We start from the raw sequence: 13,534 nt of genomic DNA on the forward strand, positions 1-13,534 counted from the left end.
AAGTAGAAAAGAACACATGAGGCCCGCAAGTTCAAGGCCCGGCTTCTTCTTGCCTCGGCTCATTGAGTTGGATTATGCTGAGTTAGACCTTCTGCCTCTTATTTGGCAGATATTTCTATGTTGTTGTCAGTGATATATATTTTGACAATCTAGTGAGCATTAATGTTTTTCTTATGTGCGCCGTGGCATTCAAGTGCATACCCAATGATCCTGCAAACTGCTTAAACACAGAGCCAAAAAAAAAAAAAAAAAAAAGCTGAAAAATGAAAATAGTTGTTGATAATTTGGAAAATATATTGGCTCAGAGACATAATAAATAACAGGATAAAAACAAGTTGTGGCTTCATTTATTTGAAGGAGTGGAATTTTGGAATAGTGAAGATTTGGATATACTGATAGTTTTGTGATACGTTCTTCTCTAGAATTTCAAATGGATAATATACTATATCTTTAGCCACCACTGGCACCGTTGCCACCGCCATGTTCTCTGGTCTAAACTCCAGCTACATTTTATTATTAGTAGTAGTAGTAGGGTTGTGTCAAGTTTAGGGTAACTCCTATTCACATACACTATTAGAAGATGTAGATGTAATAGCGGTCACACATTCAGTATTTGGTCAGTAATGTACCTCAGTATTTTGTAAGCCAAAACCAGGAGTGGAACAATCTGAGGAAAAGTATAATAGAAACATATGCACCACTTCTGTATTTATCACCCACTCCTGGTTTTGGCTTACACATACTGAGGTAAAACACTGACCAAATACTGACTGTGAGCGAGGCCGAAAGGATAGAATAAGTGGGTGTGTTGATTAGTGTGTAAGGCCACGGTCACACATTCAGTATTTGGTCAGTATTTTACCTCAGTATTTGTAAGCCAAACCAGGAGCGGAACAATCTGAGGAAAAGTATAATAGAAACCCGTCACCACTTCTGTATTTATCACCCACTCCTGGTTTTGGCTTACAAATACTGAGGTAAAACACTGACCAAATACTGACTGTGAGCGAGGCTGAAAGGATAGAATAAGTGGGTGTGTTGATTAGTGTGTAAGGCCACAGTCACACATTCAGTATTTGGTCAGTATTTTACCTCAGCATTTGTAAGCCAAACCAGGAGCGGAACAATCTGAGGAAAAGTATAATAGAAACATATACACTTCTGTATTTATCACCCACTCCTGGTTTTGGCTTACAAACGCTGAGGTAAAAAACTCACCAAATACTGATCGTGTGAGCGAGGCCAAAACTATAGAATAAGTGGGTGTGTTGATTAGTGTGTAAGGCCACAGTCACACATTGAGTATTTGGTCAGTATTTTACCTCAGTATTTGTAAGCCAGAACCAGGAGTGGAACAATCAGAGGAAAAGTATAACAGAAACATGTCACTCACGACTTCTGTATTTATCACCCACTCCTGGTTTTGGCTTACAAATACTGAGGTAAAATACTGACCAAATACTGAGAGTGTGATTGTGGCCTAATAACAAGATCAGGACGTTGTTGAAAGGAGCTGCTCTGGCTCTCAAGGGCCATACATGTTAATGATGTGGATAACCCATTGCTTTCAACTGGAACAGCTCAATGCTTCATGTTCCTGGCTGTAGGGTCCCATTAGTAAGACCCCAACTCTCAGGTCATAATTATGGCAACCTGTTCTGCAGTAAGGGGTTATCGAACCCTTTTCTTGATCCCAACCTTGATTAGCCCCTTTAAATCAAACCTCTCCTTTCATTTTCAATGGCTGATCATTTTGTTCTCCGGGAGATGAGCTGCTGCCAGTGGAATGTGGCAGAGGATCTCTCATGAAGAACACAGGAACATACCGTAATTTGGCCAATAGCTATCTCCCCCCCATTCTGTCACTCAGCTGACCTCTATCTAATGTGTGGGGAGCTTTAGGGATATGATATATAACACAGGCGTTCAAAAGAGATCCCACCATTAAAGAAGCACTCCTCCTCCCATCAAAGTTTTAACCTCTTTATATATTGTATTCATCATATTATATAGCACTGTATACTTACAATTGCTCATTTTGCCCTTCTACCCAGATAAATCTTCTCTTTTCCATTAGGTCTGTCGGATCACGTGATTAACACCAGACTAATCCTTCTAAGATCCATGTAGAAACAGTCTCTTCTCCATGCATGAGTCATCATCAGAACTACAATTCTACATCACTGCAAAGTCTCTGGCCGCCCAGCTCCATCCCCTCTTCAATTCCTGACCCCGCTGCTTTGCTCCTTCTCCTCCGCCAGGGACATTTAGTGAGGCAGAATTTTAATTCTAATGCTGACTCATGCAAGGAAAAGAGACTTCCTGTTTGTTCATAAAGCTTAGAAGGATTCAACTAGTCTATTAATCACGTGATGTCACAGACCTAATGTAAAAGAGAACAATTAAGTGGATAGAAAGGCAAAATGAGCAATTGTAAGTACACGGTGCTGTATAATATAATTGCAAGATATTAAGAGGATACAAGTTTTGATGGGAGGAGGAGTGCCTCTTTTACTCAGAATTTCATAATAGAATATTTAAATTTTTAGAATCCTTTAGATGATGTTCTTGTGCTCCGTCAGTGTGAATGGAGTGCCATTATCCAGGATAAAACACTACAAAGAATTTTTCTAGACAGTTACACAAATATGATCGAACAGATGAAACCAAATTCTCCCACCACAAAATAAGTCCTGTGAAATTACACCAATAACTTCACACACGTTTCTGTTCTGCTGAGCGTGTAGCAAAGTCATCAAGCTTTGAGAAAGGAAAAAAAAAAAGCATGGACACCTGAAGGTAAATTAAATATTTATAAACACAACAACATCTTTGCAGATGGAATTACTGATTTATTAATAATTTCCATAAAAAGCCAGTGGGTGACATCCACATAAGTCATATCTTCTGCTTTCAGGCAAGATTCAGCCCATTAATTTCAGATCCGGGTTTGGGTGCGTCTCTGATTTGCTAACAGTAAATTGGCAGAGCCTGGCACTCAAATTAAAGGGGCCGAAACATCCAAAATGCAACTCTTATTTTAGAACCTGGTGAGACGTAGTCAGCTAAGCTCCAAATGTCCCCTGGCGGATATGTAATTGTTAACAATAAAAAAATACCTGAGCCTGAGTTCTGGAAAGGTTTGCTGACTAGGTAGGCCCCCACATCTTTAGAGTTAAAGAGAAGTGTTATCTAAAGTTCTGTTATGATATATTCCCCAAACAAAGGGCTACTACAGTAGGAACGTGAAGAGCTCTTCAGTCATCATATAGTGGATTTAACATTTGTAGCATTCTTTCCTCCTTTCCTTCTTTCAATTTATCTTTCTGTCCTTCTGTCTAATGTTCTTTTATTCTTTTTCTGCTTTTCTCTTTTTTTTCATTATTTTTTTGGTCTGTTTTCTCATTCATTTTCTTTTTGCTTCTCTCTCGTTTTTTCTTTATTTGTATCTACCTAGCTATCTATCTAAAATTATCTATCTATTAGTGATGAGCGAGTATACTCGTTGCTCGGGTGGTCTCAGAGTATTTGTGACTGCTCGGAGATTTAGTTTTCATCGCCTCAGCTGCATGATTTACAACTACTAGCAAGCCTGAGTACATGTGGGGATTCCCTAGCAACCAGGCAACCCCCACATGTACTCAGCCTGGCTAGTAGCTGTAAATCATGCAGCTGCGGCGATGAAAACTAAATCTCCGAGCAGTCATAAATACTTTGAGGAAAACCCGAGCGTGCTCTGGAAAACCTGGGCAACGAGTACTCTCGCTCATCACTATCGATCTATCTGTCTATCTATCTATCTATCTATCTATCTATCTATCTATCTATCTATCTATCTAGTATTATCTATCTTTCTCTATCATTTTCTTTTTGTCTTTCTTTCTTTCTTTCTTCCTTCCTTCTTTTCTCTTCTTGCTTTCTCTTCTTTCCATTTTTCTTTCTCTTCATCCTTTCTTGCTCTCTCCTTGCTTTCTTTCCTTCTTTGTTTCTCTATCCTTCTTCCTTTCTTTTCCTTTCACTTCTTCATCTTACTTTCCTTCTTTCTCGTTCATTCTCTTCTTCATCTTTCTTTCTTTCATTCTTTCTTTCTCTCTTTCTTTCCTTCTTTCTTTAGTTTCTTTCTCTCTTTCTTTCCCTCTTTATTTATTTTCTTTCTTTCTCTTTCTTTCCTTCTTTCTTTTTCTCTTTCTTCCTTTCTCCTCTTCTTCTTTCTTTCTTCCTCTCTCTTTATTTCCTTCTTTCTTTATTTTCTTTCTCTTCTTCATCTTTCTTTCTTTTTTTCTTTATTCCCTCATTTACAGCATATCCTACAATCAGGTGATCTTTCCATTCCATATCTATCTATTATCTATTTATATGAATATTCATATTAATGGACAACTAAACCAAGATTTCATAGTGTAATAAACCAGAAATTGGGCTAAGACTCACACTATCGTTTGCAGTTATTCCATTGCAATTACATTATCATACTTATATATTGCCGACTGCATTAGAATGAAAATGGTGATTTTTAGTTCATTGATAATCTGGCTAATAGTTCCAAATTAAGTTTGGCAGGTCCATGATCATTAAAACCTGAATTGGTTCCTAAGCTCTGATAAAGTTGGGGCTAATAGCTTTTTGGACTAGGCAATATCATGCAAATGCTACCTGAGACAAAGCCGCGATTCTGTTTTTCTTAATTGATTCAGCGAATGCACATTTGCATTCCATGTAAATAGCAAAATTATACATAATGATTTAGTTAGAGATTTGTACACCTAGCTGAAATTACATTTTAAATGCACTAAAAAGACTTTCCAACCAAAATTATGTATCTCCGACATTGATGATTTGCTCCATGGTAGACCACATAGCGGTCTATATCTCATATATAGTAATGTATGTACAGGCGATGAGGTTTATCTCATGGTACTGGCTAACATTACCATGAAATGCAGAACAAAGTGGGTATATTCGGCCATCTGAAGCTACAATATCAGTGATGACTTCCCTCAAAGTCCTAAAATAGTCAAATAATCCAAAGAATGGATAAATCACTACCACCTTCAAAGACAAGATACTCATCTCTTACAGATGTCATAATCCCTGATTGATGTAGTCCCTCAAACTTTAAAACCCATCATATGAACCAAGGACATGACTTCAAGCTTTTGGGTCCGAATGCAAAATCTGTTCCAAGTCATCCCACCTACCATCCATGAACCATTTTTAACACTGGTGTCAACTGAGTTTTTACACCCTCTTAAACACCAGCGTCAAAATATCTCATCCCCCACCCCCGATGTGAATATTGCCATGATCTGATTTGTCGCTTAGCATTTTATTTGCACCGAATTCTAAGCGGTTACATTGAGAAGATAAAAAAAGATGGCAACTTCTACAAATTACAAGTGTGGAATCCTCCTTTTATACATCTTTTTTAACTCTTTCCTTCCCACAAGTCCATTTTGAGTCAACGAATACACATTACCTCTAAATAATTTCTCCTTTTTTTTGCTAGACTTTTGAGCAGCGGCAGCATGCCGGCGCAACATAACATAAAAAAGATAAGTCCCCTTCTCTTTCTGCATTCAGCTTCTACAGTATATTATAAAGTTTAAACATTATGTTACAGTACAGAAGGCAAGTGCGTGATTGGTAAAAGATGTCAATACCATTTTAAGCTCTATGAAAATAATGTGTTTACATAGGAACCTTATCATTTGTAGAATAGCAGAAAATTATAGAACAAGCCACAAGCAAGGCAAATCCTGAGTACAAAGGGACGGGAAAAGCAGTAATACATAAGTGGATTGTTCACATGAAAGGCGGACTATATTATTCAACATATAGATGTACACATTCAAGGTTTGTTCAGGTTTACGGAGTTCCTTTGCTTAAAAATTGGAAAGAAAATATCCTATGAGTCAGTTATGCTCTGGCTGCCATAATCAGTGGTTATGGAGTTATAGTTTGGTCACAGGGTCTCAGATAGATCATAGGAGTGAGTTATGTTCCCATCCACTCTCTGTTATTGTGTCCAATTTAGCCCATCTGGTAGTAAAGATCGAGAAAAACAAAACCATAATTTTTTGGGAAATATCATAAGTTCTTAGGAAGTTCATTGTTGGGTTTCCTTTACATTAAATTACCTTCACTGCCCTAATCCTGTTTCCAAATACTGTTTCATCTCCCTGATGTTAATCATCAATGCAAATATCTGCCGTCCTGAAATGATAGCCTCAAATCATGCCCAAAGCTAAGAAACATGTAGACTTTTGTTGCTCAATTGTTGGCCAATAGTATAGTTGAGTGGTTGACGCATCACCAAACTTTTCATTATAAAAAACATTGAGTGACATAATGTCTGCAGCTTTGTGGTTTTGCAACTTTTTTTCCCACCAAAGTCACATTTCCGACTGTAAGACACAAATGGGAATCAAGTGACCAAAATCCAGGCTATCTGTAGCGATTGGTGATGGACAAAGCGATTAGAGGAGCATCAAGCTTACTCCAATTTTACAAATAGTTAGGATTTACTAAAATTTTAATTTTTTTGCCATTCGTTTCAGGCCAATTCAGCAAAATGCCGTTAAGCAACAATTTTGAAATATTGAGGGCTAAAAGGGGTTTAGAAAAGCCTTATACTCACCTTTTCTGGCCTCTTCAGTACCTGTCCCACCACCAATCTCATAATCATCTCTTCTATGTTCGCCCTTATTTCTCGTATCGCTAATCTTCCTTCCGCTCTGGTTTTTCATTCATTAAGCTCTACGATGGGGTGTAATACACATCAATAGTGTGTATTTTGCCCCAAATTACTGCATGCGTTGTGAATCGTGACACATGTTAACAGTCTACCCCAAAGGGACTTGTTGAATGAAAGACCTCGTCCGAAGGAAGATAGACGTTCTTAGAAAGAAGATATGGAAGAAAATATTCCTCTTTATTTATAACTTGAATAATTCTTCCGAGAATGCTTAGCAGAGAACAAAGAAGAAGATAGAAGAAGAAAATAGAAGAGCCGTTTAGAGGACTGGTGGTGGTGGAACAAGGACAGCAACGGAGAGGTGAGTATAAGATTTTTTTTTTAGCTTCTTCCAGTTCAAATCAATTTGCATCAAATTTATTTAGTGCACAAGGAATTTATTTCCCGGAATTGAGCAAATTTTCCCAAATCAAATTTTTGATTCATTCAAAAGTACATGGAAGGAAATTCTTTAGACGTGAAAGAGTTAAGATAGAAGGATTGTGTAGACCATTTTTTTCCTAAGTAAAATATACCAGTCCAGTAGTCAAATGCCTGTATTAAATAAACATATAGTCTGAGCCCTGCAGGATTGTCTGTTTTAGATCCTCTCTAAAGGACCTAATTCTGGGAATCCTACAAACCAGAGCTTTGCAGTTTAGCCTCTACATATGAAAGATTCTCCAGCACTCACAGGCTTCAGCTCCTATTATTCCGTGGGAACAACAGAACTTAAGCAGGGATAGCGCATATTTATCTCCGGGCTTTCTGAAGGCTTCAAGACGCAACTTACACGGCTCAGACTTAGACAGAACTTGTCCATGAGCCTCAAGTGCAATAAAAGTGAAACAACCTCAAACGATATCATCGCTGAATTGTGACAAACGCTGGGGAATATATCAACTGGAATATATTTATAGTCCTCCTCCGGTGGTGCTTGTTACTTCCACCATGTTTTAACCCAATGGTCACTTTGGACAATACATTTTTTGCTTGACGAGTCTGTTGAAAATGATCTGATTATCAGATGTCCTACTGCTGAGATCCCAAGCGATCGCTTGGAATAAAGCGTTCAATTTCCCTACGGTGACACCTCAGGTAAATTAAGGCATTACACGATCATAGTAAGCTACCAATCTAAATCATGGACGTGCTAGGTCCTCCAAAGCAAAATTGGTTATTTTTACCTATTCTCAAGTCCTGGTAGAAGATAAACTAGAGTTGAGCAAAAAGATTTGCAGCCCATGTCATGATGTCATCGCACGTCAATAATGATGTCACACTGGGCTTGCCAATCAAAAGAGGTGTCTGAAAGTAGGTGGGTGTTCGTGAGGCTATGTTTGAGGCAACTTAAAAAAAGGAAAAAAAAGTAATAGTACACTTAATTTTTTAAATCCTCATTTCATTTTTCTTTCCATTTTCTTCCTTTTCTGTTAATGACAGCTGTCAAAAATATCTCCACTTTCTAAAACATTTTTTCTAAAACATTCAAAAACAAAAAAAATTCTCTACCCCAAAAATATTGTGAATCATTTGCCGCACTATACACTGCGTCAATACTTAGCCTATCCCATCGTAAAGTATTAACCATTTTTTTAAGTCATTGTTTAATTTATTTTTATTTTTAATTTAGACCATTATTTATTTAAGACATTTGCCCAAAATGTCTCCACTTTCTAAAACATTGTAAACCCTTACAAATATTACATCCCCTGGCCTCAGTGAATGTAGTAATATTATGCAGCATTTGCTGCATTATACATTAGCGTGACATATTTAGTGAAAACATTTTGAAAATTGAAACCCACACCTGATTAAACATACATAAAGGTCACTTCTACCTTATATTTCAGCATATGCGGACAAAATAATGGGTAGAATTGGAGGACATCAAATGAGGGAATGGCATTAAATATTTTTCTTCTATAAAAGTGAAATTCATATTAATGGGCCAATTTTCAAGCGTTTCCCAATGTAACTGTAATGACCACACTTTCCATGTATAGCAAATAGATTTTGCTTTAGCTAAATTATGATTACTCATGCCAATAATGATAAAGACATTTCTGTAATGCATATGCATTTTTCTTATTCATGCCCAATATTCATGATACACCTGGGACAATCTAAATATATATTGAAATACTAATTTGGCTACACTCTAAGTTTAGGATTCTTAAAGAGATGTTCCAAAGTTTGTTAATGGACTAAAAAGTAAAAAAGTCACACCATTTCATTTGTTTCATATTTCCAAAATAATTTTTCTCTCATTTCTCTATTGCCATCCCCTTCTTTAGCCATCTAGCATCATAGGTAGAGTATTGTTATCTGGGCTTTGCAAGTGGCCCGGTGTACTCCCATGTGATCATCTAACCAGGCCTATATAAGGCCTACCAAGACACACACCTGTGTCAAAGTATTAAGACTTCTAAGTGCTCTGGAGTACTGTGTGTGTCCAGGACCTCTGCTACCTGTCTGTGGCCTCCAGGACTTCGGGTACTTATCTGCGGCCACCAGGACTTCTGCTACCTGTCTGCGGCCTCCAGAACTTCTGCTACCTGTCTGCAGCCTCCAGGACCTCTGCTACCTGTCTGTGGCCTCCAGGACTTTTGGTACTTATCTGTGGCCTCCAGGACTTCTGCTACCTGTCTGCAGCCTCCAGGACTTCTGCTACCTGTCTGCGGCCTCCAGAACTTCTTCTACCTGTCTGCAGCCTCTAGGAACTCTGCTTCCTGTCTGTGGTCTCCATGACCTCTGATACCTGTCTGCCACGTCCAGTACCTCTGTAACCTGTTTCCTGCGTACAACACCCAACTGCTGAACCGACACCCGTGGCCCATGTGCTCACCTGGACATTGGGCTTTGAGGATCCACCTCCCCTAGTGATCATAACATGAATAAAAGCTGTAGACAATCCTGAAGGTGCCAGGGCATTTTTCAGACAAGTGGCTTGTGCAGCCCTGTGTGTCATAGCCTGGATAGGGGTATGTTGTGGTAAGGAGTTGCCTCCTGTAAACCCATCGTTTCAGCAAGAGTCGATAGACATCTTGGAGCATAGCATGACCATTAGAATTCAACTAACGACAGTAAAGCCATCCTTCTGGGTTTTTTTGTGCTGCTATTTAAGAAACTATACACACTAATTGTGGGAGTGCCCATCAAACAATGAACGTCTTCTAAAATAGTAACTATTAAAGGAGTTGTCCTGATTTGGCACAAATGTCTACAGGTACTCTATGTGACTGTGGACTTGTGAATCCTCACAGAGGGAAGAGCACGCGCTGTCAGGATTCTCTGGTTCCGTTGTTGAGACCAAGCACTCATGTGACTACACGTATATGATGTGACACATTCCAACTAGATGTGCGCTGCCTAGCTAATTCACTTGTATTGAGCGAGGCCACGGACGCCTAGTAAGAATGTAGCCGGGAGTATGCATGACATCGCTTTTTACTTTATATATTTTTTGGGTTCCGATCCCCGTCTTGGTCTGTGCATCGCACTCAAGAAGACGTTACCTTAAACTGGTGAGCTGATGAATTTGTCTTTTCTATACATTTGTGAGTAATTGTGATAAGTGACTGCAGATGAGAATTGCCAGGCATGATGTTACTACATGTAATTTAGGCTCAGAACATTGAACTGACTTCCAATAATACCCACATATAGGAATAGTATGGGAAGTTCTATATAAACTTGCTTGTTGTACATGGAGTAAATCCTCCAACTCGCGGAAGAAGTTGGCAGTAATAAAAAGTTATGAAGCTAAAACTTCAGCCTGTATTGCTTCGGATCCTCTAATTCTCTAGTTACTGTAATTGCAATAGATTAAGCGTCTCTATGTTTTACAACTCTACAATGCAGTGTATATTATACAGACGTTTATTTGGGGGGATCTATGATCATCTTCTTAGCATTGCAGTAAGTCACGCAGGGTTGGAATATGAGAGAAGACAGCTCTGCTGACTTGAGCCGCTTCATAGTTGCCTGGGATTTTAGACACGTAACATAATATAACTGTAATCTGTCGATGGAACCAGAACAAGAATTAAACTCTTTGTATGCATCGGAAAACATTAGATTATTTGGAATTGATAGAGAGTGGCCATATTGGATAGCAGCTGGAAAGACACATTCATTCTTGACCACCTCCTGTTATGTCAATACATTACACAGACAGCCCACTGATTTTAAAGGAGGTCTGTTGGCAAAAGATGACTGTTGCTGCCGGGCATTACGCACGCCGGAAAAGGTCTACCTGTCTCGGGACCTGTCTTGGCTCTTGTGTTTGGATGGTTATCTAACACAAGGCTTTTTTTTTAGTGATGTCTTATTCCTCTTATGCCCCCAGCATATAGACTCCCCGGCAGTGAGACAGAAACGCGTCAGGTGGTTTTTTTGGGGGGGACACAAGGTAAAACATTACACTTTGGGACTGCCCTTCTGATGGCTGGAGCCACTACATGGGGCATAACAGGGTGCTCTGGGGTCAATCGGGCATCAGTGTTGATTTGGGCCCTCAAGTGGCACCATGAATTATAACAACATGTCTTCTGGATTGGGTAAGACTGAAACAATTTACTATTGACATGGGTATGAGCACTGCACTTTATAGCATCTAGGCAGGATATGCCTATTTGTCCTGTAGACAGGTGGTTCTTGTTCATTATTGTAGGTATATCCTTAATTTTAAACGTTACTCTTAAAGGTTATATTTTAACAGACTCTTCTAATGGTATTTACTATCAATATTTTTTTTATTCAGTATCACGATCTGTATTAAAATACACATCCACTGTACTTTGAGGTGAGTTTTCAGCAGGCTCCTTGTCATCACAGGCAGGATTGCAGTGACTAGTGACATCTTTATACACAGCTGATAGCATATAATGCACCAATCACAATAGGCGATGTCACAGATGACCCTTTTTCCTCCTTCCTTCACAATATCTTTTGTCCACGCTCATTTGAAGCTTCAATAAGAAAGAATAGAATCTGTTCTTTGTGGCTATGTACATGTGTTGTTTCCTGAAACTACAGGAAATGAGAGTCTAAATAAGCCCAAGTGTCCAGTGTAAAAATTACTATCTTAATATTTATTTACTTTTAATACAGATTGAGACATGAAAAAAGAAAACATTGCCAAAAATATAAAAAAAAGAAAATTAACACAAAAACTTGATTTAAACAATAGATAATTTTCTGATGATAGCCTTTCTTTTAAGGACCAGAAAATTTGGTTTTAGGGCTAAATTTTGACTTAATAAATGTTGGCATACCAGGGTAAGAGCAGAATACCTTATCTGAAAATGACTTTTTAGACAATTAATTGAATGGTGCCAGTGGCGCACTATGAGGAGCTCCTCGACCATGGTCCATGCATAGTGTCCCATTATGATACCATTCATGGCTGGACTACTTCTCATCTGGCTTTGGAGTCCCCTTTTTGACCATGTGAGGGAACGTATGAAAACCATCAAGACATATTGTAAATTTTGCTCATATATAGCACACGGGCTCCTCATATTCACATGTATACCAGTTTGTTAGGTGTCAGGTCACAAGACCATGCTGCTTATCTTTGCTGCTCTTCTATCAGAAATCTAATTCTTTCCTTTTATTTCTAATCTTCAGAGGTGCAATCCTTGTTTACTGCTCCATGCATCCCAGATAAGAAGCAGAGGTGAGAGGAAACTTTGATTAAATCTCATACATGAGAACTGACCAAGATAAGATGCTAGTGAATATCGGCTTTTTATATTTAGAAATGATTGACATATTAATATGATAAGGATGATAATAAAAAAAGACTAAAAGATTGCAAAGGATTAAGCAAAACAAACCTAAATGAACTAAGATGTAGTGGTGCCGAGTTTGCCATTTAGCATAACTAAAAGAGGTTTCTGGGACTTTAACATTGATGGCCTATCCTTAGGATAGGTCATCAATGTCTAATCGGTGGGGGTGCGACACCTGGTGCCCCCCGCCGATATGCTGCTGCCAGCGTTGGCAGCGACTGGAACTGTTCCATTATGGAGCTGCACGTCACCGCTCCGTCGACTGTATAGTTACCATGACCGGGTACTGCAGATGTGCAGAAGGCCATGGCAACTATAACGACGACAGAGTTGTGCAGTGCGGCTCCATAACTGAGCAGTGCCAGTCGACACCAAGTGCAGCTGATCGGTAGGAGTGCCAGGTGTCGCACCCCCACCAATCAGGCATTGGTGAACTTTCCTAAGGATAGGCCATCAGTGTAAATGTCCCTGACAACCCCTTTAAGACCCCTATGCACATTAGACTAATGTTGGCCAAACTCAACGATTTCACCTGGTTTCTCTGACAGCCTAATGTGAATGGGGGCACTGGATAACCGATCATCAAGGGCAGGTACGGACTGGGGCTGAAATTTAGTCCTGACATTTGAAATCACACAGGCTCATGTTGTCCCCGTCCCCATGAACCAGATATTAGTAATATATCCATTACCCTGGATGGAGGAAAGGAAGATTTTCTACCAGACCAATATTTCTTTTACCTGCTGGGGTAAGTGACTGAGTCAGCCACTTTGTGCTCCATCACAGCTCTTAACAGTATGGGTGTCTTGAGAACAACGATTCTGTTAACAACGTAGCAGACAAGGCAGCCCATGTCCAGACAGGCGCTTCTGGCATTTGCCAGAATTGCCAGATGGCCAGTCCGGCCCTGATCAAGGGGAGATGTTTATCAGGCATGTCCAAAATTTGCTGATTGTATTATCTCCCGGAGTTATACCATTGGACGCCTTTTTCATAGAGAACA

General features: G+C 39.2%; 1 protein-coding gene across 8 annotated transcripts in view; it reads right to left on the minus strand.

Moving 5' to 3' along the window:
* CAMTA1 (calmodulin binding transcription activator 1) overlaps positions 1-13,534 on the minus strand; it is a 2,164,810-nt gene that overhangs the window by 1,728,987 nt on the left and 422,289 nt on the right. The gene's annotated exons all lie outside the window — the stretch shown is intronic.

This window comes from Ranitomeya imitator, chromosome 10 (genome assembly GCF_032444005.1).
Source record: "Ranitomeya imitator isolate aRanImi1 chromosome 10, aRanImi1.pri, whole genome shotgun sequence".
Classification (NCBI taxonomy): Eukaryota; Metazoa; Chordata; class Amphibia; order Anura; family Dendrobatidae; genus Ranitomeya; species Ranitomeya imitator.